General features: G+C 45.2%; 1 long non-coding RNA gene and 1 pseudogene across 2 annotated transcripts in view; one reads left to right on the forward strand and one right to left on the reverse strand.

Moving 5' to 3' along the window:
• Window positions 1–23,872, reverse strand: part of LOC102471398 (uncharacterized) — a 146,379-nt gene extending 122,507 nt beyond the window's left edge. For both annotated transcript variants that reach the window (XR_003547306.1, XR_336962.1), the window contains exons 1-2: window positions 23,808–23,872; window positions 12,251–12,340 (exon numbers count right to left, since the gene is read on the reverse strand). This is a non-coding gene — a long non-coding RNA (uncharacterized LOC102471398). The remainder of the gene's footprint in view (window positions 1–12,250; window positions 12,341–23,807) is intronic.
• A 2,849-nt stretch (window positions 23,873–26,721) lies between these two features.
• LOC114005460 (uncharacterized) lies at window positions 26,722–26,815 on the forward strand (annotated as a pseudogene).
• Window positions 26,816–27,410: the final 595 nt, after the last annotated feature.

Below are 27,410 nucleotides of genomic sequence, written 5' to 3' on the forward strand. Positions count from 1 at the left end.
CTTAAAAAAAAAAAAAAAAAAAAAAAAAAATCAGGCTAAGTGCCAAGATTTTATTGTTCCTCTTCTTCACTCAAAATACACAGTGCAACTTTAATAAAACTTTCCTCCTGTTCAGACTCCATTCCAGAATGAATCCGTCCCTTTATCTAATTTTAACTCTTCAGGCATCTTTCTATCTGCATGTGTGAAATCTCTGACCTTTTCAGTATTTCCACTGGGCCATTGGCCAGCTGCTCCCTCTATCACTGTGGACAGCTTGACTTTGGTCTCAAAAATGGGGGTGCCTTCACACAGCATGGCTTCCAGCCTCATTCCATCTGCATATGCCACTTTTAACTTGCCAGGGGGCTCACCTGCAGATTCACGCAACCTCATCCAAAATGTGACTTCACATTTTTGCTCTAAAACATCCACCAATCATTTTCATGTCAACATGGGACAACACACAATCTGGTCACCACAGTGACTTCTTCAAGACAGAACAATCTACACTACACCACTCTCAGCTGCAACCAAGTATTCTCAGTGTCCACGAACCACTCCAACATTCCATCTGAGCATTGTAGATTCACACCACAGAGCAACAGACACCCAGATCTCTCATGGCTTAGTAAGATGCCATCAAAACACAATCTAAAAGTTACCCTTTGACCCAGTAAGTAATACCACTTCTATTAATCTACCTTAAAGAAATAATTGAAATACAAACAAAAGATTTATTTGATGTTCCCTTCATATTATATATAATAACCAAAAATTGGAAACCATCTCAACATCAACAATAAAAGGATGGTGAAATAAATTATAGTGCATGACTACAAATGGAATAGAAATCTTTAAAGATCATGTTTTTAAAGAATTTTAAATACACAGGAAAATGTTCATGATACAGAATTCGATTCTGAAGAAAAGACTACTTTTAAATATATGGAAGGTTGGACAAGGCAGTAGCACAATGAAAAAACACAGCTAGTCCCACCCAGGAAAGGTCTGGGACTTGTACTCTGGTGTAAGGAATGGCCCGGATCTGGGCAAAACAATGATAGTCTTTATTTTCATATTTTTTTCTTTTTTTAGAGAGAGATTTTTGCTATAGGGCATGTGTGCTCACTGGAGAGACAAAGAGAGAGAGAGACAGAAAGCAAGAAATCACCTCCCAGGGGAATGGCCACGCCGCAATCCCTTCTCTTCCATTCTCTTCTTGGGATCTTGGGCACACATGCACACGCGCCCGGCGTGAGTTTCAAGCCACTGGGTCCGGGACTCAAGCTGCAGTTGACCACATGGGAGTCCAGTGACGTAACCATTTCGCTGGTCCCAATAATGGTAAGTTCCCCATGACCTGTGCCCATGCTGCAACGCCAGCAGAGGTAGAGAGAAACTGTGTATCAGCCAAACTGGGCCAGGGGAGACAGAAAAGGCTGGAAATACAAGACACAGAATGTTCACAGCACCCACTTAATACGACAGGGCATCTGGCTTTGCATCCTGTATCCACCCCTTTTGCCCTATGAAAGAATAAACCTGAGAACAGCTCAGGGCCGCAGCTGTCTCCATCAGAGATGCCCGGACCATCCGATCCCCACATTTCTCTCTTCTGTGTTTGTGTGTCTTGTTTCTAACCCACCACTGCTCCCCCTCAGGTGTGTACATCTTGCCGAGCAGGCCTCAACACTCTGGGGTCTCCCTGATCACGCTGGGTACATGGCCCTGAGACAGGCCAGCTGAGACTGGGAGTGGATCACAGCATGAAGACCCTGCTGGGGGAGCCTCTGCTCCTCTTCTCTATCTTTTTCTCTCTGTCCTTCTTTAACAAAATAGAACAAAACTTAAAATATACGAAGAAGTTCATTTATTCTGTGTGATGTTAAGGGGAGAAACAAAAACAGTGCCAGTAAGAAAAGACTGCTTAGAACACACTTGGGGTGGGGGGAATAGAAGAATTTTCAGTTATAACTGTCCAAAGCAATAAAAAAAATTGCCTGGGCAGGTAATGACCTCCCTGATACAGGAAGAATTCAAACCAAGGCTGGGCAAATGCTATGTGTGGGCATTGTGAAATAGACTCAGGATCCAGGTGTGAGACTGACCGAGGTAACCCTTACGGATGACATTGTAAGGTTGTGCTAATAGCTATTTATCCTGTCTGGCCGAGCAAGCCAGCATTAGAGAAGACTGAGAGCAGAACTAAAGAAAGGTAGAAGCACGGTCAGGGCAGTGACTGCAGCTGGGTCCAGCTTAGGTGCTGTCCTGGGACACATGTTATTAAAGCATGGCTGACCCTGGAACCACCAGATGGCATCATGATTACATCACTGGACTCCCACATAGTTGACCTCAGTTTGAATCCCAGACCTGGCAGCTTAAAACTCACGCTGGGTGCATATGCGTGTGTGCCCAAAATTCCAGAGAAGAATGGAGGAAAAAAGATTGTGGTGTGGCCATCCCCCTGGTGGGTGATTCCTCACTTTCTGTCTCACTGTCTCTCTCTGTCTCTCTGATGAGTGCAGATGTCCTATAGCAAAAATTTCTCTCAAATAAAAGCATAGCTGTCCCTCAGACGACGTGAATCAAGACTTCCAAAGTGAAAGCCTTTTCTTTGTAAGTGGGCTGGTTTGTATGAGGCAGGCCTTACATCCAGACCTCTGTTTTTGTCCACCTGGAGCCTGGATTCACCTTTGGGGTAGGTAGAGTCATGACCTCTGAAGAGACTCGTGATATAGAATTGGAGGGACAGAACAGGTGACGAGCAACAGCTGTCCTTACTCAAAAGTCCGTGTGCAGTGGTGTCCCCGTTATTTCACTCGCTGCAGATCAGGGGCATCTATACTACATATGTTTAGTTTATGTGGAGACTGCTGTGATTTGAATGTGCTCCCCCTCCCCATTTGTCTGTTGGAAGTGATGGGATTAAGAGGGTGGAAACCTAATTAGACTATGGTAGGCAAAGTGGGTGGGGGGCTTTGTGAGAAGACTTGGATACTATGTGATATTTGTGGGTTTGTAAGGAGACAGGAGACATGAGAACATGGATGGAAACACTTAAGCTGTTGCTCTCTCGCCACTCCATACACTCCGCCATGTCATCCCTCTGCTATGTGATAACCTCTGCTATGCTCCCCACCAGCAAGAAGGCCTTTATCAGAAGCAGCCTATAGACCTCCAACCATGAATCAGTAAACCTCTATTCTTTACAGATTACCCAGACTCAGGTATTTTCATTATTAACAACATAGTGGACCAATACAGGGAGTCTGGGTTATGAGGCAGTTCCAGTTGGATGACAGGACACTGGGAAGAAAAAGTTACCTTGGAAATAGCAAATGAGAAGGATTGTGTGTGAGACACTGAGGAGCTGAAGAGCTGAACTAAGAAACACCTGGTGCCCAGATCTTGGGCATTAATCTTTCTAATACCATTCTCCAACAAAAGGTAATGTTAGGGAATACATGAGATGAGTTTGGAGCAGCTTGTAGTTTAAGAAGGCAAGAAAATGCTCAAAAACATTAAAGAGAAGAATGGAGGAAAAAAGATTGTGGTGTGGCCATCCCCCTGGTGGGTGATTCCTCACTTTCTGTCTCACTGTCTCTCTCTGTCTCTCTGATGAGTGCAGATGTCCTATAGCAAAAATTTCTCTCAAATAAAAGCATAGCTGTCCCTCAGACGACGTGAATCAAGACTTCCAAAGTGAAAGCCTTTTCTTTGTAAGTGGGCTGGTTTGTATGAGGCAGGCCTTACATCCAGACCTCTGTTTTTGTCCACCTGGAGCCTGGATTCACCTTTGGGGTAGGTAGAGTCATGACCTCTGAAGAGACTCGTGATATAGAATTGGAGGGACAGAACAGGTGACGAGCAACAGCTGTCCTTACTCAAAAGTCCGTGTGCAGTGGTGTCCCCGTTATTTCACTCGCTGCAGATCAGGGGCATCTATACTACATATGTTTAGTTTATGTGGAGACTGCTGTGATTTGAATGTGCTCCCCCTCCCCATTTGTCTGTTGGAAGTGATGGGATTAAGAGGGTGGAAACCTAATTAGACTATGGTAGGCAAAGTGGGTGGGGGGCTTTGTGAGAAGACTTGGATACTATGTGATATTTGTGGGTTTGTAAGGAGACAGGAGACATGAGAACATGGATGGAAACACTTAAGCTGTTGCTCTCTCGCCACTCCATACACTCCGCCATGTCATCCCTCTGCTATGTGATAACCTCTGCTATGCTCCCCACCAGCAAGAAGGCCTTTATCAGAAGCAGCCTATAGACCTCCAACCATGAATCAGTAAACCTCTATTCTTTACAGATTACCCAGACTCAGGTATTTTCATTATTAACAACATAGTGGACCAATACAGGGAGTCTGGGTTATGAGGCAGTTCCAGTTGGATGACAGGACACTGGGAAGAAAAAGTTACCTTGGAAATAGCAAATGAGAAGGATTGTGTGTGAGACACTGAGGAGCTGAAGAGCTGAACTAAGAAACACCTGGTGCCCAGATCTTGGGCATTAATCTTTCTAATACCATTCTCCAACAAAAGGTAATGTTAGGGAATACATGAGATGAGTTTGGAGCAGCTTGTAGTTTAAGAAGGCAAGAAAATGCTCAAAAACATTAAAAGATAAGGAATGCTAGAAGAACATAGGAACCCACCTGGAAGTGTTCCCAATGGCCAGAGCTGGAACAATTTGAGCAGCCAAATAAATGCTGTAGTGTTTGTTTGTTTGTTTGTTTGTTTGTTTGGGGTCGGATGTATGCAGAGAGACACGGAGAGTCAGAGAGAGAGGGAGAAAGCACCCCACAATAAGGATGTGATTACAATACAGTCCCTTCTCCATTTCTCCATCCTGCTGAGATTTGGGACACACTCATGCATGTGAGTGTGTTTTTCAAGCCATTGAGTCTGGGACTTGAACCACGGTTGGCCATGTGAGATCTGGCTTCTGTAACCACTAGGCTATAGGGCCAAATCTGGAGCATTTTGTTACAACTCAAAAAATAAATTAATATCTATGGGGATCAGCAGATGGTATAATGGTTATGTCACTGGACTCCCACGTAGTTGACCGTGGTTCAAGTCCTGGATCCAGCAGCTTAAAACTCACACTAGGTGTGTGAACATGTGTGCCCAAAATCCTGAGAGGAGACTGGAGGAGAAGGGACGGTGGTGTGGCCATCCCCCCAGGGGATGATTTCTCACTTTCTGTCTCTCTGGTGAGCATATGTACCCTATAGCAAAAAATCTCTCTCTAGAAATAAATTAATATCTATGATTCACAGTAATATAATTGATTGAATAAATAAATAAGTGGAGGGGCTAGCATGTGGTGTGGGGGTTAAGGTGTTGTACTCTCACATGGCCTACCATGGTTCAAGTCCCAGGCCAGGTGGCTTGCTTTCTAACTTCCTCTCTCTCTCTCACTCTTGTGCTCTCTCACTCTCTCTCTGGTGATTGCATGTTCCCTGTAGCAAATTTAAAACAATAATAATGATGATAACTAAAATTAAATAAATCTTTTTTTTTCTTTTTTTTAGAGGTTTTTACCTTAGAGACAGTGACAGTGAAAGGGAAAGCAAGAAATCAACCCCCTGGGGGGGGGGGTGGCCATCCCTCAATCTCTTCTCCTCCATTCTCCTTTCAGGATCATGTGCATTTGGCATGAATTTCAAGCCACCAGATCCAATACTGGGATCGCGGTCAGCCATGTGGGAGTCCAGTGACATAACTGCTTATGTCATCTGCTGGTCCCAAATAATTCCTTTTAAAAACATAAATCAGAGAAGACATATCTCCAGGGCAAAAGAATTCCAAATAATGTATGCAGCTACTACCCTCCTCATCCTTTTTTCAAAAATAATTATCAATTTAACTTTATTTATGTTATTGTTTTAAATTTGACCAGACGGAGACAGAGAGAAGGAAAGTGAAAAAGCAAGCCACCAGGTCCAGGATCTGAACTGCAGTCAGCCATGTGGGAGTCCAGTGCCTTCAACCACTTGCCAGCTAGCCACCATCCTCATGTGTGAGCTGTAAGTAGTGAGTTACTTTCAGAGAGTAAACTCTACGAGGAGAACATGAGAAAGCATAACCTTGCACTGGAGAAGCCTGTCACCCTCCACTGGTGCTAGAACGTGCCCTTGGTAAGAGGTGATGACCAGGACTTTCTTCTTCGGTCTTCGTCCCCCAAACCCAAGACCCTGGTCTCAATCCTGAGAAAAGCATCAGACAAGTCCTTATTGAGGCACGTTCTGCAAAACACCTGACTGTTACTCTTCAAAAGCAAGGGCCATCTGGGCAACTGTCACATCCAAGAGGAATTTGAGGAGACGGCATGTACCCTAGATGGAATTCTGGAACCAAAAGAGGCCTGGATAAACTTCAAGGAAATCCAAACAAAGTGTCAGTTTTATTTAATAATAATGTGTCCCTAGTATCGAATTAATAATGACAAATGTCCCAAGAGCACATAAAATATTGGGTCGTCAGGAAAGTCATGCATGTTTTCCTATGTTTTTCAATGCAAAAAGTGGCGTTATGACTTTTCCGACAACCCAAAATTAACACTACAGGAAACTGGGATGGAGTATGTGGGAACTCTACCATCACCCCACTTTCCTATACACCTAGAACTATTTTTACAATAAAAAGTTTATTTTGAAGGAAAAAAAAAAGTCTAAAGAAGAAACTAGAGAGGATTTGACTTCTGTGAGCACTTTGTGGAAGTCGACTGAGGCCAAATGCTCAGAGAAAGAAACAAATTGGCTGGATTTCCAACACTGGGGAACCAAGAACAGAGCGATAGGCCAGGAGAATCAGGGCGCTTTGGGGAGAGCCAGTTTCATCCTGAACCTGAGATTTTTGCCTGGTTCCTGCCAGGAACGCTCCTGCTTACTCAGGCCTCCAAATCTGAAAGAGATCGTCTGCCTGGTTGAGAGGAGAGCGAGCTGGAGCGAAGATCAGAAGGCTTTGTGTTAAGCAAGACAGAGCTGACCTCCGAAGCTCTGCTGCACACCCGCCATTTGAAAACCTGTATTATTTGCTACAGTCGCCAACTCCAGGACTCACTCACCCAGAATAAAGTAGTTCTTTCATTTTTAACAAATAGCTGAGCTAGTCGACGGCTCGTACACCTTCCAACAGAGAAAACGCAGGTGTAAAGCGAGTCGGGAGCAAGGTTGTGGGCTCACATGGCCTCATCCGGAAGGCAAATTAGCTCGTTTTCATTTTACGATCCCAAATCTGTGTTCCTCGGAAGCAGAGAAACTGGAAGCAGAGAAACTGGAAGCCGAGCAGGATGGTTTCATGTGTCCTGGCTTTTGCCAGCTAAGAAAGAGAAGGCCCAATAATGCATGAGAGGCTGAGAAGCCAAACACACCCCTTTCTCAGCACTCGGGAGATAATTTTGATAAAGGGGAGAATGGGCTAGGCAGTGGTGTGGTGGTTAAGGTGACTGGACTCCACATGGCCTGTGGCATGGTTCAAGTCCCAGACCCAGTGACTTGAAAAACACACCAGGCATGTGTGCATTCATGCCCAAAATGCTGAGAAGAGAATGGAGGAGAAGGAGAATCATCCCCCTTGAGGGATGATTTATTTTTTTCACTCTCTCTCTCTTCAGTGAGTGCACGGGTCTTATAGCAAACTAAAAATAAATAATATAAAATAGGAGAGCATTTTTCCCTGTGCCTTGGAACGACGTGTGCTCAACCCTTGGCTTCCGAGGTCCTGTCATCTTTTGAGGTCAACCCTGCCTCCCTGCTCTGCAGTCTACTAGGCCTTGGGCTCATTCTCACTCCAGAACTCAACCCTCCCCTAGGCTTCTCTGGGGGCAGCTGATTCTTTGAGCTCAGAGGATGCCCTCAAGCAGTGCCTAGAGATTTTTGCCACTTGCTCACATCCCAAGGAAGAGTAGTAAAAAAAAAAAAAAAAAGTTTGGGGGGTCTTATGATTAAAAAATTGGCTGGGCGATGTTTTATGCATGCATCTGTTATGCTAAAATAACCATCCTTTCTAACCAGGCCCACCTGCTGTCTTTTTCAATTTTAAGTATTTCTAAGTAGCAATCAAATCAGTATAATTTGTTCTTTATCTCGGCAAAACCATTGTGAAAGAAAAATGTGACCATTATGTTACATCAGGGAAAAATACAAGCCCTTTATTTGCAGCCTTCTCTATATTCTATCAGATCTCACAGTTGTCATTATGCCAGTTGTATTTAATGTTGTTCAAATGAACAGAGCTTTCTTTAATCACTACAGCCTTCTTTCCCCTAAATGCTTTTTCCAAGGTTATGGTTTTCAGAGATAAATACATAAATACCAATGTTATGAATACGTTAAGGGTATCCAAGAGACAGCTTTCAGGATTTGTAGCAAGAACCTGCCGTCATTGGACTTACACAATAGCTGGCTGATGTTTTGAGTACGAAGTTACTGGATATTCGGAGAAGGCCTGAAACCCCACGCGGAGGCATGAGGCTATTTTGAGCCCATCACAATAGACCACTCAGCAAATGCTGACTTTATAAATCTGGTATCAGGATCCTCATTGCTAATAACCAAAGCCAGCAAGTCCAGAGCTTAGACCCAGCAGTCAGAGTTGGGTCTTGGCGCTATGTTCTGCATGTTTCTGGACCACGTGGGCAGACAGGGTCCTTGGTGCCCACCTCATATCAAGGCAGACAGGTATGAGGAACAGGTCAGGCATTTAGGCTAAACGGAACCTATACTGCATATGCTTTTTTTTTTTTTTTTTTTTTTGGGGGGGGGGGGGGTTTTTGTTTTAGGAGATCACCAGAAAGACAGAAAGTGAGAAATCACCCCCCGGGGGGGATGGCTGCGCCACAATCCCTTCTCTTCCATTCTCTTCTCGGGATCTTGGGCATGCATGCACATTTGCACGGTGTGAGTTCAAGCCACCAGGTCTAGGACTCGAACTGCAGTCAACTACATGGGAGTTCAACTACATAGCCATTATACCATCTGCTGGTCCCTGCAATATATTTTTTGAGAGTTAGGCACCAGAGCATGAAGAGATAAAATGACTTGCCCCCACACACGTATATCCAGTTAGCTACAGAGCTGGGGCCAGGACCCATGTCTGCTCGGAGAATAATTTTGCCTCATTGCCAACTTGGGTACTCCAGCTCTCTAGCAAACATTATAGGAGGTATTGTTCTATAGTTTTAAAAATCACATTCACTCATTCTTTCCAGAAATATTGGGTCGAATTGGAAAAGTCATGACATATCTTTCTGTTTTTCTGTGCAAAAATGCATAACTTTTCCAACAACCCAATATTTACTTTTCCCTAAGATGCTGATAAAAAAAAAATAGTTATTATTACCAATAGCTAATATTTCTGAGTGCCTGCCACCATTCTAAGCACTTACTGTAAATCAGTTCATTTATCCCTCACAGTCACCCTAAGGGGTAGGCACTTCCCCATCCCCATTTTACAGACGAGGGAGGTAAGGATCAGAAAGGTTGAGTAATTGGCCCACAGACACACACTGAGGAAGCCAGGACGCCCAGCAGAGGCATTCTAGGATCAGCACGCTGAATCACTGCAGAGGGAAAATCTGCTCATATCACCGTAAGTGCTGAATAAATGTTTGTGGAAGAAAGCATTGTATCTTGCCCCTGAGAAGCTTACAATACAGAAAAGAAACTATGTAAACAAATAAAGGAAATGTGAGATATGATATAATGTGTCAAAAGAGAAACATAAACAAGTAGTAACGGAATGCAGAGAAGGGAGTGAGGGATTACAACCAGGAGCTTGGTGTGTGTGTGGAAGTGGGGGGACAGGAGCCTAGTGCAGGAAAAGAAGGCTGTGGGGGAAGAGCCTGGGCCCCTGCAGGGCTGTGTTCAGGCGAGGCTCTGGATGTCTCTGCATCTTCTCATGTTTAGCAGAACAATGGTTGACATTTCTAATTCCGAGGCTTATGTGAGGATTTAAAGGAGAGCATGAAGGCAAAAGCGATCCATAAATGATAAGGCCCCTACTGATTTCATAACTGGTGGACTGTGAGCTCCTTGAGGGCGGAGAGAACATCGTATTCATTGGCTGAGTTGTGTACACATACGTACGTACATGTATTAAGAGAGAGGTTTTAAGGAATTGGTTCATGCAATGGTGTGGACAGACAACTCCCAAATCCTAGGACAGGCCAGCAGACTAGAGACTTGGGCAAGAGTTAATGCTACAGTCTGGAGGCAAAATTTCTTCTTTTTTGAGAAGTCTCAGTTTTTACTCTTCATACCTTCAACTGATTAGATAAGACCCAAGCATGTTATCAAGGGTCATCTCCTCAACGTCAAGCCAGCCAATGGTGGTGATAATCATGCCTACAAATGACGACATCTGGACTGGTGTTGAATCAGGTAGCCCAGGATGGTAGCCCAGTCAACTGGACAATGAAACACATTGATCACAGACACCATTCCAAGAGAAGAAACGTAAGCTCATCCGCCGAGGCCAGGAACAGACCCCAAATTTAGAAATCACTCTTTGCCTTGGGCTTGGCCAGGGGCCAAGTGGGCTGCCAGAAAGGGGGCATCAAAGTCCACTGAGGACATCTGCAGGAACACTGATTCTTAGGGCCTCTGCTCACCCCCGCAGGCTGGTGCCAAGGAACTTGTTTTGGAAGTGCAGAGTCAAGCCCCCCCATCACTCACTTAAACAGACCCCCCAAAGTGGGCTCCTGTCCACAGTAAACAACTCAGAGCCCCCGAGGTGATTCTAGGGTGCCCCGCCACTCTGTTACGTAAATCAGAAATAGGGGAACCACAGGTACTTTGTTGTAAGAGAAAGGACAAAATTCAAATTCTGCCCCTACCACTCAGTCACTAGATACCCTCGAGGGAGCTGCCTTCCCCAAGTCCCAGTTTCCCCGCCGATAAAACAGGCCTCTTCGTGGTACGCCTAGTGTTGCTGGGAAAGTGAAATATGTACGTGAGGCCCGAAGGACTGAAGGCAGGCCCAGCACTTCCACAAACACTTAGGAGCTGACATCAGTCATCTTGGGACAGCTGGTTCTTGGCACTCAGAGGGAGAGCGTTGGGGGCCGCCCAGACACACCAGAGAGTCATGGCCACCTTCTGTTTGCCTGGAGCCCAGCAGTAATGGCAGGGAACCCAGGGGATTCAGAAGTTCAGATTCAGGGACTCAGAGCCCACCCACAGGTCCCTCTGTGTCACTGGGGCTCAGTGGTATGACCTGGTATGAGCTGGGAGACACCAACCCAGCTCTGGGCTCAGGAAATGACCCAATGGTCATCATTTCTGTGGCTGAAGTTTGGATGTGGTGGTTATACTTTCCTGCTGCTGTTTGTGTTACAATATTTTTATCATACCAAAAATATCAATAATCCGCTTCCTCATTTACACCCTAGAATGTTTTGGTAACATCTGTGGGAATGTGGGAGCTGTGGGTATTTCCCCAGCCACAAGGCCTTGGACAACTAAGAGCAAAACTTGAATTGGGTTCCTGCAGATCACTTGGGATTCTAACAACCCCTTTTGTACATCCACGAGATATCCTATGTCCTCATAGAGAGCAGCAAAGTCGAACAGAAAAGTATAGGCTTCAAGGACAAAACGCTGAGAGCAGCCTTGCAGACAAAAACTCTTTAACCTCTCTGAGCCTCTGTTTTGTCATCTGTTAAATGGGGCTGATAATCCCTGAGCCACTGGCTTGCAGCAATCAAGTGGGATGACCGTGTATGTGGCGGTGCTAGGGTTCCTCCCTTCTCCTCTTCTCTCATCCGGCAAGTCAGAGTCCCAATCCAGGAACTACCTACATCCCTCTCTTCCCATTTATCCCATTGATATCACTTAATAGGACAAACTCATTGCACTTAAAAAGTTATTCCTGGGACCAGCAGATGCCATAATGCTTATGTTGCTGGACTCCCATGTGTTTGACCACAGTTTAAATTCTGGACCCGGTGGCTTAAAACTCACATCAGGTACATGTGCGCATGCCCAAGATCCTGAGAGGAGAAGGGAATGTGGCATGGCCATTCCCCCAGAGAGGGATTTCTCACTTTCTATCTGTTTCTTTCTGTCTCTGGCAAGTACATGCACCCTATAGAAAAAAAAAAAAAAAACTCTCTAAAAAAATTACATGTTATTCTCCATATGATGATCCAAACATATTTAAGTGAATGATCCAAACATATTTAAGCATGGCACATTTGCAATGTAAAAGAGATACAGCCTTAAAGACCAAAGGGTTGGGAGTTTACTCACCCAAAACTCAGCCCAACTGCCGTTGAGTCACTTCCAACAAGTCATCAGCTTCTCTAAACCTCAGTCTTCACCTACGCAATGAGGGTTATCCTGGAGACGCAAATGGGATAAGAGCGTGTGAATCAGCAGCACGACCGTATGACCATACGTGTTGATTAATCAGGCCAAGTGACTCTCTGGTTGCTAGAATATGTGCACAAGGGACCTTCTGGAAGCTCCAGTCTTCCCTGCTCCTCTGTCCCCAGCACACTGGACTGTGAACTGGGGCTTCACCTCTGAGGGGACGACCTGGCTGTGGAATCCAAAGTCCAGAGAGTACCACCAGAGCCAGACATCTCCACAAACTCCAAACTAAAGGGAACCCTCAAATAACCAAATCCAACCACAGGGAGCCAAAAATCCTTAATTAGTTTTTTAAGTCAGCTTGCCCACCCCTCTTCCCACCCACTCCACCACATGCCTATTCATGTACCTTGGGATTCTCGGTTTTCTCAAGGTAGAGGAAACCAGTGAACTAACAGGTGGATACGGGTTTTATTCTGGGAACCACCTTTAAGACCTGGATATATTCAACCCCAACCTTCTGCCTTTTCTATTCTCAGGACTGAGCAGGGTCTGGAAAGGGGCACTGAGTCACTACAGAGGCAGAGAACCTGCGTGGTTTCTAGCCCTACTTGCTAAGGCAGGAAAATAGATTATAGTCTATTTTACAAAGATGTGTGACTGCCCAGGTGAAGACAAAAGGCGTTTTCTCAGTAACACTCAGTTAATCAGAGAATTCAATTCGCCACCACAGCCGTTGCTACAAACATTGTGTAATTGAGATGTTAGACCAAGTGATTAAACATTGTCTAGGGGAGAGGAGCAGGGAGTAGAGTGATTCATCTAATTAGGTGGTTCTCAGAGCTGGGTGGGTAGTGACGTCTAATAACAGGAATGAGAGCCGGTCTTCACCGAGCGCCGACCACGGGCCAGGTCTGTGCAAAACACTCCGCAGATTAGTCTTGGCCTCTGGGAACGGGTCCACTTAACTCCCATTTTAAAGATAAGGAAACTGTGGCTCAGAAAGATAATGTGCTTTGCTTAGGTCACAAAAATGAGAGTTGTTGGGATCAACAGGTGCCGTGATGGTTAAGGTCCTGGACACTCCCACATAACCGACCACTGTTCAAGTCCCAGACCTGGTGGCTTGCTTTCTGTGTGTGTGTGTGTGTGTGTGTGTGTGTGTGTGTGTGTTGTCTGGCTAGATTAAAATAAATTAACAAATAAATAAAATTAAATAAATAATTATTTTTTAAAAATGAGAGTTGACACCAAATTCCCATATTTTATCCATTTTAACTGGCTCTGGAGACTAAATTAATCACTAATAAACATAAGTAGTAATGACCAATATAAAAATAATATCCAACTTCACTACAAATACTAGAAACTGGGAATAAAAATTAAAATATGATGCTTTGGAAGGTTTTGGATGAAGGAAGATTATAGTCAAATGTTTTCTAAATAATACATCTTTGGCCAGCTGGAGTGGCACAACTGTGGAGCAATACTCCACCATGCCAAGACCACGTGAGTGGGACCCGGGTTCACATCCTAGGATGTCTCTGTACATGCTGGCCCGTGTGTGTGTGCCAGAAATTCTGGCTGGCTAAGGCTGGGTGGTGCCTGGCGTGGGGACCATATTGGGGATGACCATCTCTCGCTAAAAGAATAAATAGGCAAATATACTTTGAAAAAAATGATTAACAAACTAATAAACAGTAATACATATTTGATTAAAAATATTAACACAGTATATTCCTCTCAGTATGTGTCAAGATGTGAATAATTCAGATTTCGCATTTTACAACTTTAGAAATAACAGTATTGAGAATTCATTAGAATATGATAGTAATCTTTACATTTTATTTATATTATATAAACATACTAGTATCTAATAGTATAGGATTACGTAAATTATAATAGTTCAATCTTATTATTTTACTATTATAAAAATAACAGTTATTTTGCACCAACAAAAATACCAGCATTTTTGTTCTTAAAAATAGTATACTACCCATAATACTGGAACACTGGAAACCAGTATTGCATTCATAAATTACATTCTTGCTCTGTGTTACCACCCACGAGGCCAGAAAATATTTTTATCGTTTTTGGGGAAGCATTTTCTTTGCATATGAGCTCATGTTCTCCTTACCTCAATGAATTATCTTCATACCCATTCTGAAGATAAGAAAAGAGTTTGAAAGTTGTCTGGGCCTGGCCTTGAACTCAGGTTGGGAATCCCAGATTCCAAGCTTTGACTGTTTCCTATGGTGCCTTCTATTAGTGATTTCTACCCTGCATGGACTAAGCCTCTGTTTGAGGTCTCCTCGTCCTGGATCTTGCTACCCAATTTGCTTCTTCCTCCTACCAAGAGCTTGTTCTTTCCTAGTGAGAAATCAGCAGGCAGCCAGGCTGGCTGTTCACAAACATCGCTCCGGCCCTGGCGGGCATTCAACGCCCTAGGTGGCTTCCCACCAGCAGACAGGGAGATTTCTGCTACGTCCACAATGGAAAGGTTACGGTAATTCTTCTGCAAAAGGGTAGAGAGATCAATAGAGTGCACAGATAATCATTTTATAGACTGGGAAACCTCTTGACAAAAACTGGGGAGCAGGAACAGTAGATACAGAGAAAAATAGAGCATTCCCCTCTCTTTCTGGGCTCCACTTTCCAGCTGCACCCACTCCAAAGTCTGCACAAGTCCAGAAACAGATGCTGCCTCGGTAACCCCTCAAGAAGAAGGAACCTGCGATGGCAGGGATGGAGGCCCAGGAGAGCAGCAGTAGATCTCAGGGATTCTGTACTGGCATCTCAGGGATGAAGAGGGAGGGTTTGCAGGTCAGGAAGGCCCAAACCAGGTGACAGGTGCATGGGGCAGCACTGGGCAGAGCTGTAGAGCAGGGCCTGCCTGAGGGGGCTGAGTCCACTGCAGCCCCACAGGGCCCCATGCTCAGAGGGGCATCCTGAGCTTGGGGTTTAGTGCTGCATACTCCCTGTCTTGAAATGCTTCACAATTTAATCTCCATGACCTATAAGCGAGGGCCACTGGGACAGAGGAGCATCGCTGGCAGCTTGGAGATGACGCCTGTGGGCCTGACTTCCCCCAGTCCCTTCCCAGTTCTCACACACAGCTTGCTCCCCAGCCCCGCCCTACCCAGTGGCTGCTGCTGTCCTCTACTCTAGCAGGGCACAGGTGCCGGTGTGGGACTATGGCGCTAGCAGGCCCCATGTGCCAAGTCCCAAAACAGGCCCCCAGGTCCCTCTGAAGTTCTGTACATGCCCAAAAGGATCATATTCCCAAGAGAATACATGCTAAATGGCAATTTAAAAAAAAAAAAAATTATGGCACGTTAAGGAGAAAAAGCAAAATGTTTTTCCTCTTTTTTTTTCTGAGAGTATTTTTTTTTTCTTTTTTTTGCTATAGGGCATATACACTTGCCAGAGAGACAGAAAGCAAGAAATCACTCTCTGGGAGGGATGGCAATGTCACAATCCCTTCTTCTCCATTCTCCTCTCAGGATTTTGGAACACCTGCCCAGCATGAGTTTCAAGCTGCCGGGTCCAGGACTCAAATAGTTGGCCATGTGAGAGTCTAGCGCCTTAACCACCATGCCACCTGCTGGCTCTGTTTCTTCTCTTTTAAACAAGAGGCCCCATGTGTTCATTCTGCATTCATCCCTAGACATTAAGCAGCTGACTCTGCTAGACGTCATATGTAAGAGGGGAAACTGAGACTCAGGTGTCACATTGTCCCCATTAGCCTCCTGCCACAGAAGTGGAAGACTGAAGAATAAATAGTTTAATAAATACTTTAGCTCCTCCAACCACACCCTTTCCTTTATCCCATTATCTCTGTTTCTCCTCCTTTCCTTCCACCAAAGCCAGATCTCAGCTGATCCCACACTGAAAAAGAGCAAGTTATTCAAACAAAGATATTGATAATGACTTCAGATGTTAACTCCTCCCTGGGAAATCAGAGCATTTTCCAGTAAACAATACCTTAACTCAAAGGATTTAAGTCGGTTACTAATGAAGAGATTTTATGTACTTTTAAAAATCAGTTAGAAGGGCTGTCCCATAGCCTAGTGCGTTAAGGGAGCCAGATCCCACATGGCTGTCCACGGGAAGAAAGTTTAGAGAAAATGAGGTGGGCAGTGTTTCCCTGACCCCTCTGACTATGTAGCATTTTCTCAAGGGCTCACAGCTTCTGGGAGGGTCAATTCACAAAACGGTCTCTGAGAAAATGCCCTAGATTACTTCAGTTTAGAAAAGGAACAATGGGACCAACCTTCTAGGCTAGAAGGTAAGGGAGCTGGGTCCCACACAGCTAACTGCTGTTTGAATCTTAGCTCTAGTGGCTTGAAAAACTCACCAGGTACGTATGCATGTGTGCGCAAAATCCAGAAAGAATAGAGAAATGGAGGAGAAGGGATTGTGGTATAGCTACCCCCATAGGGGGGTTCTCTCTCTCTCTCTCTCTCTCATGCGCACAGAGTGCATGCAACCTCTGGCAATTAAAAAAGTGAAAAGAAAAGGAGTGATGAGTGGTTGAGGGATTTTTAGGAACAGAATATTCATTGTCTTTCAGGAAGGTGCCCAGAAGCTCATCCCTGGACTCAATGATTCTGCAAAAGTGGTATTACCTCCTGTGGCCAGAGAGGGCAGTTTCAAACCTCCTCTTTCAATTCTTTTTCTGAGGAAGAACTTGCTTTAAGCAAACAAGTTCTCTGTGTGGTGGGATTTTAAATCTTTTCCTGCTAAAAATAAATCTATTGTGGAAAATCCCAAAAGATGAAGTACATCCCTAACCTCAGGGGGTCGAGTTCCCCCCTCACGTGATGAAGCCGGGCTTCCAGCTCTTATCATTAGCAGTAATCTAAGGTCAGGAGGGGTTGCCTGACTGTTCTCAGCTACGTGGGCTGCTTGCTGATTTCCTGGGGACCTTAGAGACAAAAACACAAATTCTACTTTAGAACAGTGTCTGTGTTTATTTATCAGTAATGATCCTCTCCTTAAGATCCTTCAACATACGGTCCTCCCGGTAGTCCTAACAACACTGCCTTGGCTTTGACCTCTCCCAACATCAGTCGTCCACAGGGTCCAGAAAAACAAGGTAACACTCACCTCCCTCCCAGCCAGGATCAAAGGAAAAAAAAAAAAAAAAAAAAAAAAAAAACTAGCTCCCCGTGTCTTCTCCAGGGTTTCCTCTAAATAAACTGCAGGGAGCTTCACCGCTCAGAGGCACTCTGCAGTGACAATTGGCCACAGACCACTGATGGCCACAACAGTCATTCGGTCTCTGCTCCTGCGGTCCTCCAGCAGCGTGGGCACTTGGCACCGCACACGCAGCGCAGCATAACAGTAAGAGCTACCGAGGTCTGCTCCGGGTCGGGCTCTGTATGAAGGGCTGGGGTCATTTTGATCTCTCTTTGCTGCAAGTCACACGCTGAGCCCCAGGTGACACATGGTGTACTGATCACAGCAGAGACAGAGAGCAAGAGGGCAGGTGGACTGAAACAACCCCAACTCAGCATCAGAAGACGAGCCCAAAGCACATGCGCCAGCCATTTATCCTCCCATGGACATCAGCTGGGCAGCTTCTCGATACTAAGGCTGGGTCATGAATATGCTGTGGTCTCTGCCCATGCCATATACATGGAGCTACCTCACATACACATGTATGCCTGCATGTACATAGATATATGCATGTGTGCACATAGATACGCACATGTAAGTGAGGGGATGAGAACGTATGATTCATGCCACGTGTAAAATCTAAAGGAAGGAAGAATGACAGGTAAGAGGATGGGACATGCAGTGGAGAGAAAAAGTCAAAAGGAGCAGAGAACACTGCATGGCCTTAAAAGATGAACAATAGAGACATCTCAGACAGGGAGAAGCAAGTGCCAGGACACGAGGGTGTACAATTGCTTACCATGCGTCCCACTCCCCACACAGCCAGTTTTCAAGTCTATGGGAATCAGCTCATTAGTTCACATCCATCAGTTCTAACTATACTGGAAGGGCAGCTACACCTCCTGCCACTGCTCCATGGGATTCTGTTAGCCACACACAATCACATGAGCATCTGATGCCAGCTCTGTTCGAAACGTGTGTTAAGGGGCCAGCAGGTGACATGCTGGTTAAAGCACTGGACTCCCACACGGCTGACCATGGTTCAAGTCCTGGACCTGGCAGCTCACTTTCTCACTTTCCCTCTTTCTCTCTCTCCATGTGTCTCTCTGGTGGGTACAAATGCCCTATAGCAAATTAAAAACAATAACAATAAATAAAACTAAATAAATCTTTTAAAAAGTGTGTTAAACAGAGGGTTTACAATAAATACAATAATAATAAATACCAATAAAAAGGATTTTTTTGGACATCTAATACATATAGGAACCAGCTGGGCTTTTTGTGCTCATTATCTTATTGTACTTATTTTATAGGTGGAAGAATTGAAACTCGGACACAGAGACACTGTAAGGAGCTCACGAATGCATTGCTGAGACAGGGCATGTGCTCAGAAAACTAAGTAGCAATTAACAGCAATGACTAATCTTTATTATGCACCTACTGTGTGACAGGCACAGGGCCAAGGGCTTTTTCTGCATTAGCTCATGAAGCTTTACAACACTGCTGTGAGGTCAACACTATTCTTACCAATTTTTCATGGAAGGAAAGTAAGTCCATCTCCAGAGCCCATAACTCTGTAAGCCCAGATACCTAACTCCCGGAGTCCAGTTCTGCCCACTTGTGCTATACCCCACAGGCTACAGAGAACAGGGGCTAAGGTGCTACTGACTACAGTGGTTCAGCCAAGCCTCCCAGAAAGGGTCAGGCTTAGGCAGGAGAAAGAAGCTGGGTGGCCTGGGCTAGGGTGTAGACTGGTTCCACTCCAAATTAGCAGTCTCCAAGAGGTTGCTCCGGGTCTTACCTAGTCCCTTTCAGAATTCACCCCATCAAGGTTGGACTGTCAATCCTCCATTCTAGAGCACCCGATTTTCTCAACCCACCGCCCCGAAAGAGTCATACATCCGAGACTATCTAATATTAACATTAAGAGTCCGTACACTTGGAATGCCCTTTGCTTATTTTTATCAAGGACTCTATTGTCCCTAGAGTAGCTCTGCATATCCTCTCTGTAGGCAGAAAGGTATCACTCTCTTTTTTCTTTAGAGAGAGATTTTTACTATAGGGCACGGGCACTCACCAGAGAGACAGAAGAGAGAAATCATTCCCCCAAGGGGGATAGTCATGCTGCGACTCTTCCTCCACTCTCCTCTCAGGATTTTTGGCACACAGGCACACGTGTGCAGCATGAGTTTCAAGCAGCTGGGCCCAGGACTCAAACAACAGTTGGCCATGTGGGAGTCCAACAACGTAACCACTACGCCATCTGCTGGTCCCAGAAAGCCATCTCTTAATTAGAATAAAAATATCAATAGCTAATATGTATTGAGTCCTGACTGTGGTGCATATATTATCAAAATCATGAAAACCAGAGAGCTAGATAAATTTAAGGTACAATGGGAGCACATGAAGATGAACTGATGGAGTCCATCTACCTAATCAGATGGTCCGGGCCAGTAAGATTGAACTGCTGCACTACAATGGCCACAACACCTGCTTCCTTCACTGTCTCAGGGAGGACCACACTATCGCAAGTCTACTGCCCTAACTCCCTCTCCTTTGTCCGGTCACTGCCTTGGCGACTCTCTTTTCTTTACGCATGATGGCTGAGCAGCATCACTTCTGATTAACACATGCTTCCTGTGGGTGTGTTAATACATTCAATCAGGTTACTGTCAAGTCGGGCCGCCTAGGGAACATTCTGTCTCCTGAAGGTGACTTTGCATATCTCTGCTCTGTACAGATCTTAAAGTTTGATTCTCAGCAGACAATCCTAGCTCCCTTATCTACAGATTCTTGAGAGATGTCTCACTTTAGTCCCCCCCAAACAGGCAACATCAAGGAAAAGATACCAAACGTACTGGAGAGCCATGAGTTGGAGCAGAAAACTTGTGTAGGGGAGTTAAAACTGGAAAGGTGAGTTGGAGCACAGGGCGCTGAATGCCAAAATTATCTCTATCAAAATTACTTCTTAAGTCCATTCTTGAATGGGGCAGAGCATAAAGAAAAATACTGTATCTGTCTATCATCTATCCACCTCTGTCTATCTGTTTATCTAGATATACACATACACATGCACACATGTCCCTGATCTTTCTGGGCTCCCATTCTGGCACAGACACTGCTCTTTTAGCAATAGGATGACCAATTTGTTTATTCTTTTTTTTTTTTTTTTTTGAAGTTTGTTGCTATGGGTCACATGCCCTTACCAGAAGGAGAAAGTCCAAGACAAAGAGTGAGGGAGAGGAAAAGTGAGGAAGTAGGTCACATTGCAATCCCTTCTTCTCCATTCTCCTCTTGGGATTTTGGCATGTGCACACACACACCCAGAGTGATTTTCAAGCCATGGGTCTGAGACTCAAAATGTGTAGTGAGCCATGTGGAACCCAGCTATATTAACCATCACTCCACTGGCTGACCCTATTTATTTTATTTCTTTTGAGAGGGAGGGAGGAAAAGAGGCAGGCATCTTCAGTAGGGTTTTGTCTTGCCACCATTCTTTCCCTCTTTCCAGCCTTCAGTTAGTCAGGATCACAGGTTTGTGTGCGCCTCACACCCAGCATAATTTTAGGTCAATGTGGGATCTGAACCATGGTCTTCTGGGTGGCTCCAGAATTGCAAAGTGGTCACACCACCTACTACCTCCATTTTTTTTTTAAACCTATTTTGGGTTTTTTTGTTTGTTTGATTTTTGGTGGGGTTTTTGGGGCGGTTTTTGCTACAGGGTGCATGCGCTCATCAGAAAGACAGAGACAGAGAGACAGAAAGCGAGAAATCGCCCCTTGGGGGGATGGCCATGCCACAATCTCTTCTCCTCCATTCTCCTCTCAGGATCTTGGGCACACATGCACATGCCCTGGCGTGAGTTTAAGCCACCAGGTCTGGGATTCGAACCATGGTTGACTACATGGGAGGCCAGCAACATAGCCATTATGCCATCTGCTGGTCCCAACCTATTTAGTTTATTCATTCATGGAATACAATATTTATTGAGTGCTTTCCATGGGTGAGATACCATTCTCATGAAGGCATATTCTATTTTAACGGCGGCAATATCTCCTTTCTCAGCCTTAACATCAGATGGGATAGACTCAAAAGTGGAAGGAAGAAGTACCTCCCCACTAACTAGACCAAGTTCACTACCCCAACTCCAAGCACAATACTGAAGTGAAGTGGGAAAAATATAAAATACGAAAACAGTATGTTATTTTTACTCCAAGTCCAAAGCCTGGTTAGAGTTCAGAAAAGTGGAATGGGTAAAATTTAAATCTGGGGAACCAGCAGTTAGCATAATGGCTATGTCGCTGGACTCCCACGTAGTCAACCACAGTTCGCGTCCCGGACCCGGTGGCTTAAAACTCACACCGGGCGCGTGTGCGTGCGTGCCCAAGATCCCGAGAAGAAAATGGAGGAGAAGGGATTGCGGTGTGACCATCCCCCCTGGGGATGATTTCTCGCTTTCTGTCTCTATGTCTCTCTCTGTCTGTCTGGGGAGCGCATGTGCCCTATAGCGAAAATCTCTCAAAAAAAAAAATTAAATCTGATTTGGAATTGGAATTTTAAACTTAACTGAATTGTGTTTTCAAATAAAGACTTTGCCCAAGATGCCTGAGGACATAAAAGGAGTAGAGTTGAAAGTGGACGTTAGAAAATAAGAAATTTAAACCAAGTGTCTATATACGTATATAATTTTGCCTGGAAAAGACTTCTTTATAGGTCCATTTTTATCCATTCTCACCCTGATCTCATTTGATTTCCAGGAAACAGTCACGAAAATTGTTTTTTTGTTCTTTTTTACCATACAGAGCCTTGCTATGTTGCAATCCTCCTGCCTCAGCCTCCCAAGTAGCTAGGACATCAGACACATTCCATTGCACCTGGTTTTTTAGGGCAGACAGGGAATCGAACCCAGGCCTCCCATGTGGCTTCAGCCTGCAACACCAGCCAGCTCATTATAGGGGCTGGACAGCGGTCTGATTTTTAAAACATCTATTAATGTTAACCCACCCAATTAAAGTACTCTATTGCATTCCATGGCTCTGGATAAAAAATCATTCTTAATAGTAGAGTTTGAAAGAGCACATTTGGAATGGGTTTAATCCTGGCTCTGCCATTTACTAGCTGCTGGCTGGTACGTTGTTGGCACTGCTCTGTGCCTCAGTTTTCTAGTAAAACAGGGATCATAGTGACACCGGCTGGAATAGGCATGAGTCACATGAGTAGATATTTGTGAAGCTCTTAGAACAGCGCCTGACACGTAGCACTCACATCTAGTGCCCCTGTGGCTATTATCTCAGGGGGTGTGTAGTGGGCTGCAGATAAGACTGGAGAGATAGACTCACTCCTGTAGCTTCACTCCCTGCATTTAGCCTGACAGGTTGGAGACTGGCATATAGGAAATGTCCAGAAATATTTATCGGATGAATGGATGGATGGACGGTTGGACAGATGGACAAATGAGAGATATAAAGCCCTGCCCCCCCCCCCAACAAGGCATTTGGCTTGAGGCCACGAGTACTACTTGTACAGGACCCTGGAGCCATCTGTGCATCTCCCTTCCTCCGTTCTAAAGGCTGCATGGAAGGGGCTGTGGTAACTTAGCAACAGGGGCTTCTACAGAGACGAAGCTGCAGACAATAAGATCAGGTGCCTGGCCCACCCTACACTGGTGGGTAGAGTGCATGCAAGCGGGAGCCTGAACCTCTGCCCAGGCCTCCTGCAGGCCTTGATGCTGCCATTCGGAGCAGGCCTAGCCCAAATTTACCCCAGGCTGAGTGTGAGGAAACTCTGTAGTGAACAAGATTGGTCTTTCTGGAAGAAAGCATGGTGTGCTCTGGCAGGTGGGTGGGCAGAATGCCCTTTGGGATGCCCTGCCGGGCCAGAGGAACTGTGAGAGCATGAGGAGGCTTTGGTAGCCCAGGATCAACAGTGAGAAAAAAGCTAAAGGTAGGGGGATTACAGGAGCAATCCCCCACAAAAGCCATATTCCAGCCATTACATGAGGTTCCAGGCTGGTGCTCAAAGAAGGGCCCACAATCGTTCCTGACAAGCCACCATGGAACAAGACCATCTGGGAAAAGGTGGGAGAGACTTGCAGGGCTGAGAGGGAACAGCCATGCAAAGACAGGTGGCTGGAATTGCATGAGGAGAGGCTCACCACCAGGGGCACAGCTCCACGCCTCTTTCTTCTCTTTGTAAAATAAAGAGACTGACTAGATGATCCCCAAGGCCCCTCCCAGAATTCCCGTCTATAATTTCATACCAATGGCCACCCCACTCCTAAAAGGGGAGTAACTCATTTCACCCATACTACGTGAAATCCCAAATTCATTCTTCCAGCTTCACTCTTCCCTGATTGACCCAATTTTACTTGTACCTTGCTTGGAAGACACAGCCGTTGGCATATCCAGTTTCCCCCAAGCGAACCCCCCACCCACGAGCCCACAAGCTTGCAGATGCTGCTCTCCAAAGCGGAAGTGTGAGGTAAGCATGTGAGGCCGTTAGAACTAGGAGGCGGCGAGGTGTCAGGAGTCTAAAGGACACTAGGCAGACTCTTTAAACCACGCACCTGAAGCCACAGTGCTTGTGAGCGGCGAGGGAATCAGGGAATGCGCAGGAGGGAACCCGTGCTAAGAAGGGTCCTGGTGGCGCCTTGGCTGGTGCGAGGAGCAGAAGTAAGATGCGCCCATGCTAAATGTTCCGTGCACAAGAAGCGGAAGTGGGATGGGCCCGTGAAAAAAGTTCCGGCGCTGTCCACGTTTGGCCCAGCTGGTCGTTAGTGAAAGCAGAGGTGTACGGTTTGGTGCAGGACCAAGAATAAGTGCAAGCTGGGCGGGTGAGGGGCGTATGCGGGATGTGCAATTCAGCATGGCTACAGCAGCAGGGCCCAGCAGGCCTGCCTGTCCCCTTCCCAGCTTTAAGAAGCCTGTGCTGGAGAAGAGACCTTCCCAGGGAAATGTCTGCCAAAAGGTGGTCACCCGTAATGAGGCAATAAACAGGGTAATTACTGGGTAATTGCTGGCCCTCCAAGTGTCCGGGAAGCTGCGGGTGAGAAAACTTGGCCAACACAAGCCTTTATGTCTCCCGTGAGCTGCAAGCCCAGCTGGAAATTAGACAGTGTGGACAAGCTAGGGTGAGGCTGCTTTGAGAATATGCACTTCATCTTTTCTTTCTCCTTTTTCCTTTCCCTCTCCTTCTGGCACAGGTTCAAGGCTGTCAGGAAGTGCTGGTATTGGCTGGAAAATAGAAGCTGCTGCAGTCTCCTGGTGTCTTTGAAGATCAGACTCAACCCACCCCACCTGCTCCTTCCCACTGCACCCTGTTTCATCCCACAGAGCTGAGCACCTGAGCTCTCTGCTGGCATCAGCTGTTTAGGAGGATCCCACATCCAGGACCAACAGTGACTCAGGCCCAGCCTGGCCCAGCCTGCAGGATGCCGGTTCAATCATACTGCTGCAGGGTAGTGACTCGGAGTCAAAACTTAGCCTCTTTGCAAATATCCTGTGCTCCCTTCTTCTTGGAACTCCTGGGGCCTAACCCCTTGTAGCTTCTTTATTTATTTATTTATTTATTTTGGAGAGGTTTTTGCTATAGGGCATGTGAGCTCACCAGACAGACAGAGAGAGACAGAGAGACAGAAAGCGAGAAATCACCCCCCAGGGGGGATGGCCATGCCGCAATCCCTTCTCCTCCATTCTCCTCTTGGGATCTTGGGCACGCACACGCGCCTGGCGTGAGTTTTAAGCCACCGGGTCCGGGACACAAACCGTGGTCGACTACGTGGGAGTCCAGGGACATAGCCATTATGCTAACTGCTGGTTCTTCCCCCCTTGTAGCTTCTTTCTTCCAGTTAGAGAAGCTGGACTAGTTAACCTAGGAAAATATGTGAGTGCTTAAACAGACAAAATGGGACTGTTGAAGGCATTGAATAAAATGGGTTCATTTACTTTGGCTGAGGGCAGGATGAAGATTTGGGGGGAATTTGAAAATGAACACAATAATTTTTGTGTCTTTTATAGGTTGTATGTCACTTTGTTAGTTTAGGAGCATTAAAAATGTATAACATAGAGCTTGTTCTGCTCATAAAATGATCCACTTTGGCATATTAAAATTTAAACTATAGTTTATTCAGGCAGTAATTACACTTTTACTAATTGAATTTACCCTTAAATATTTCAAAGTTCTATAATAAATTGAGCTACAAGATACTAAGCCTCAAGGCATTTGCATTCAATGGTGTTTGAGAAATAGGCAAAACCTTGAGAACAGAAGAAATCACCAGCATTAGAGTAAAACGGAAAAGGGTTTATTTTCTAGCATTTTCTAGTGCCAATAAAGACAAGAAGTACAACAGTACATAACATGGTCCTTTACCTCTTACAAGACTCCTTTACGCACGTTACCTTATTTGATGTTCACAACAAGCATCTAAGTAAAAGAGAAAGGTGTACAGGGCCCAGCTCTGATGGCACAGGTGGCAGGAGGACACTCTGCTATTTTGGGAACTATGCTGAAGACCGTGGTTCAGATCTTATGCTGACCTAAAATTATTCTGGGTATGGGGCATACACACACCCATGATTCTGGCTGGCTGAAAGGCTGGAGAGGGGGCAGGGATGGTGGTGATACAAAACCTTATGGAGGATGTCTCTCTCTCCTCACCCCCCTCTCAAAAGAAATAAAACAAATAGGGTCAGCCAGTGGTGTGGTGGTTAAAGTGATTGGATCCCTCACTGCCAACTGTGTGATTCAAGTCCTGTATCTGGTAGCTTGGAAAACATGCCAGGCACATGTGCGTATGTGACCAAACTCCTGAAAGGAGAAATGGGAGGAGAAGGGATTACAGTGTGATCATTCCTCACGGAATGCATATGCATATTCCAGCAAATGCATATGCCCTCTAGAAAGTTTTTTAATAAGAAAAGACATAAATAAAGATGTGTGTGTTTAAAGATAAATAAAAGGAGAAGATGGAATTCAGAGAAGCTGAGTGACTTGTCCAAGGTTAGAAAGAAACTACAGAACTCAGCTTTGTCTTCTGACCTCAAACCCACTGTCAGAAAAGAAACCCTGACCAATATCTATCAACAGATAAATTAGTAGACAAAATATGGTATAAACATACAATGGAATATCTTTCTGCCTTAAAAAGGAAGGAAATTCTAAGACATGTTACAACATGAGTGAACCTCAAAAACATTACACTAAGTGAAATAAGCCATATAGACAAATATTATAGGTGTGATTCCACTTACGTGAGATACCCAGAACAGGTGAATTCATAGAAACGAGTGCTCGTTTCGGCAGCACATATACCAAAATTGGAACGATACAGAGAAGATTAGTGTGGTCCCTGCGCAAATTCATGAAGCATTCCATATTTTTTAATGGTAAGTACTGGAGAGGATGTGGGGGGGACACTCCTACACTGTTGGTGGGAATGTAAATTGATCCAGTCACTGTGGAGAATGATGTGGAGGTTCCTCAAAGACCTTCAAATGGAACAACCATACGATCCAGCAATTCCACTCCTGGGTATCTACTCAAAGAACAGGAGAGCACTCAGTTGGAAAAACGCTTGCACAGCTATTTTCATTGCAGCATTATTCACGATTGCTAAGACAGAATCAACCCAAATATCCACAAACAGATGAATGGATTGAAAAATTATGGCACATATACTCTATGGAATAATATTCAGCCATAAAAAATAACAAGGCTCTGGAATTTGATAGAAAGTGGAAGAATATGGAAGATTTGTTGCTGAGTGAAGCAAGTCAGGCTATGAAAGAGAGACATTGGATGTCTCTACTTAACCTATACTGACTGTCCACACTCTATGGTAGAGACTGAAAGACTGGAGAACATAAAAGCATTAAAAATTGAAATGGACACTAGAGACAACGTGGGAAGAGAGTGAGGGAGGGGAGGAGCATAGGAAGGGAAATTTGGTGGGGGGAATGGAGAGGTAAGACACTTG

The sequence above is a fragment of the Tupaia chinensis genome, unplaced genomic scaffold, assembly GCF_000334495.1.
Source record: "Tupaia chinensis unplaced genomic scaffold, TupChi_1.0 Scaffold143824_1, whole genome shotgun sequence".
NCBI lineage: Eukaryota > Metazoa > Chordata > Mammalia > Scandentia > Tupaiidae > Tupaia > Tupaia belangeri.